We start from the raw sequence: 4,053 nt of genomic DNA on the forward strand, positions 1-4,053 counted from the left end.
AACTGCTGACCTTGTGGTTAACAACCCAACATGTAACAATACATGAAAAATATTTTCTTACAGTGGATACAGTACATTTTTATTAAGCAAAACAACTTTGTAAGCCATTGGTTAATGAACATGCTGCTGAGTTACTATGAACATCTACGATTGTTTCATTTAGAGAGCTTTGTTTTTATAGCTTAAATATTTTGTGTTTTGTTTCTAGTATTTTAATTAACCACTCAAATCCAATGTTTTGCTCTCGTTCCCCATGGGAATGTGGGTTAGACATAGAACTGCTAACTTCAAGGTCAGCAGTTCAGATCCATTAGCACTGGGACTAAAGCAAATGAAGAAAACAATACAACAAACCCTCTAGCACTGGGACAGAGGCAGGACATTGAAAAGGGAGTATTAAGCGAAGCTCCTTTGTTCCTGCTTTCTTATAGGACCTCTGTCACAGAGTAGCAATGCCCCATAGGATTTCTAGTTCTGATGGCAGCTACTGGCTCAACCAGGTAGATGCTGATCCGCTAACCACAACGTCAGTGGTTCAAACCTATCTAGCTGCTCTGCAGGTGGACAAGGCTGTCTGTTCCCATAAAGATTTACAGTCTGGAAAATCCTATCTAGAATCTTTATGAGTTAGAATTGGATTTGGTTTGAAAGGTTTGGTTATTCTATGTTAAAAATAGAATAATTAAAATATTTGACTCTACTTTTTTTTTATTAAAATGGGAATATATAAAGGGGTACCCCCCAAAAAACAAGAATTCTCTTTCACAGCCATGTATTTAAATTTTTTTACAAAGCAACCTTATCACCTTGAAAGTACTCTCCATTACACTAAATACATTTGTCATATTTTCAATTCTGTTATTGGAAACATTCTTTCAAACACATCTGTTTGGATGGCTGACAGCAGCTCCCTCATTTGTTTGTTTGTTTGTTTCTATGTCATCAAATCACTGTCCTTTCATGTCCCCCTGCATTTGAGGAAACAGTTGCACAGAGCAAGGTTAAGTGAGTAAGGTGTGTGGGACAAGAGAGGCATGCTGTTTTTTGCCAAAAACTGGTGCATTGAGATGGCTATGCTAGCAGGTGCACGGACATGGCAACAAAACCAGTCCCCTGTCTGCCACACATCAGGCCTTTCAGAACCTCTAAATAGAAAGCTTGATTAACAGTCTGATCTGGTGGAACGAACTCCAAATGCACTACAAGTTGACATTTTCATCTGTTCTGGAAGTTGACAGACTTCCAGAATGAGGTTTGTCATCAATCAACCTTTCACCTTTTTTTGAAATGAGAAAACCATGCAAACACTTGAGTTTTTCCCAGAAACTGTCCTTGTCAACTGTGTTCAACATCACAACACCTTCTGCAGCATATTTTTCCGAGCTGGAACCAAAATTTCACAGCCACAAGCTGATCTTTTAAATTGACTATCACAACAAAACAAAAGAAAAAAACCCCCCACGAGGTTCAGGTAAAATTGCTTTCATGAAAAACTTCACTGTGATCCACGAGAACCTTCCCAGGCAACACCACTGGGGGCACTAACTCAGAGCGAGTTGCTGGATGCCCACGTAGTGAGAAAAATACATACTACAGAGTTCCTCCCTGTCTAGCACAATTCCTTTTTATATTTTTGTTTTTTTGAATACACCTCATATATTGAGAAACATGAGATTTTAACAGTGATAGTCTTTAGGCATATGCATATATAGGTTTATTTTTTAAGTAATTAATATATGTATTTGATATCCATCATGGACTGAATTTTGCAACCTCTCCCACCTCCACATGCGTGCAGTTGACAGTGCTGTGGAACTATTCTGTTTCTCCACCGGATGCAATGGTCCTCTGTTGTAAATCCCAACCTCTGTGTCCATGAGTCAGAACTAGAGGCTTTGATGCCCCAGAGATAGCATACAATCTACAGGATTAGGCTGTATCCTGAATCAATCTTTTTGGAGATATAAAAGTGACTGAACCAAGCAGCGATCAGAGCCTGCCCCCAAGAAAGACCCTGGAGCAGAGTGCCCTTCGGCAGGCACAGAGCCCCTGCACGGAGAGCCCCCTAGCCCAACGGTCAGCCAACTTTTGAGATGGAAGAGCCAATCCTGTCCCTCACAGCAATTTGAAAATCATTCAAGAGCCATATATATATATTTTACCAACAAATGAAATTGCCATTATCTTAATAATTTCCTTTAATTTTTTTCAATTTTATTTCAGAGCCACATGTAACCAAAACACTGCCTATGGCTCCAGAGCCGCAGTTCGCAGAGAAGGAAGAGTAGACTGGTGGCAAAGACAAGAGAGCTCCAGAGCCTGCTGGATTCACAGAGGTTGACAGGAGAGGATGCTCCCCTAGTGCTAACATAGATGAGAAAGCCTTACCCTACACCGGCCATACGTCTAATATTCTAAACTGTGAAGTTAAAAAAAAAAAAGCTCTCTTTGTTGCAGTCATCTATTTGTGGTATTTTAGCGATAGCAGTGCTAGACGATTAAAATAGCATCTACCCTGTACTAGGTCACGTAACGATGAATTATGGTATACTATCTCGGTATATATAAATATATAGGAAGACAACAAGCTAGAGGGTTAGAGAAATATAGAATCCAATATGGTGGTGACTGTCATCTCCCCCACACTCACCATGGACTATATGTTTTTCCAAATCAAAATTAGGGAGATGCAGAAAGGCTTTACTTTTCTGATTAGATGATAATAATTTCCAAATAAAATCATATGGAAAGCCTGTGAAAATATTAACTATGGTTGATGAATTGGACCAGGATTTGGCGCTTGGAGCATTGCAACGCAAATGGTATTGCTAGTGTATTCCCACCGTATTTGGCATAAGGACTGAAAATGGGTAAGGCAGTTCTTGCTATCAACATGTGTTTACAGAACAAATTTGTATTCAGTTAGTTATTCTAGAAAGTTTTATGAATTTTAATAAATGAGTAGTAATTGCTGCGATGTGAATTCTGGATGATGAAGATGACATCCCTATCTTACACATTGCTAAATCAAAGTGCTATATATATTCTCATTTGTTACTACTCCTTTCCTGAGTCGACATGCTGGTAGGCACAGATTAATCTGTCAGTCATACATGGGGTGGAGAAAGTTTGTTTCATTTTGAAGTGTAATCATTTCATGAGCAAGCTAGCACTGAAAGTTTCATGATCTAAGTTCCCATCAATAGACAATACTCATACCAACTTTTTTCAAAAAATGGAAATATAGTGTGTGATTTGAGACTAGCCCAGAAAAAGGCATGCTTGTAATACATTTGGACTACATCATCTGGCAAAGGCATACCTGATTACATTATTGATAAAATGGGCAAGATTTGTTGTGGTTAGTGCTATCTAGTGTGTTCCGACCCACAACCACCCTATGCACAACAAAGCAAAGCACAGCTGGGTCCTGCACCAACCTCACCCTTGTTCCTAGGTTTGAGTCCTTTGTTGCAGCAACTGTGTCCCTCCATCTCATTCAGGGCCTTCTGTTTTTTCATTGCTTCTCTATTCTAACAAGCTTGCTGTCCTTCTCCAGCGTTGGTCTTTCCCCACAGTACGCATAAGTGTATAAGACAATGTTTTGCCATCCTTGCCTCTCAGGAGTACTCTGGCCATACTTCTTCCAAAAAAATCACACACACACACACACACACACCACGTTTTAGTCTACAGTACTTGGCTAGGTAGAAGATGGTGAAACCAAGGAGCACACTAAGTCCCAATGGGGTTTGTTTATCTGTCTTCACTCAATAACCACATTCCCTCCCATCCAGGGGATGCCGACTCACACCGGCCATAAGGACAGCGTAGAACTGCCCTTGTGAGTTTTTCTGACTGTAACAATTTAGGGGAGTAGAAAGCACCATTTGTTCCCATGAGAGGGGCTGGTCAAACTGTTGACCTTGCCATTACCAACACAACGCATAACCACTACACCACCAGGGCTCCTTTGTCTCCAATAGCAGTTCTTTATTATTTGGTCCTGTATTTTCGAAATGAAAGCATTTTTTATCACCAAAGCTTTTTGAC

This window comes from Echinops telfairi, unplaced genomic scaffold, assembly GCF_000313985.2.
Source record: "Echinops telfairi isolate 266 unplaced genomic scaffold, ASM31398v2 ScPeMD7_31;HRSCAF=116, whole genome shotgun sequence".
NCBI lineage: Eukaryota > Metazoa > Chordata > Mammalia > Afrosoricida > Tenrecidae > Echinops > Echinops telfairi.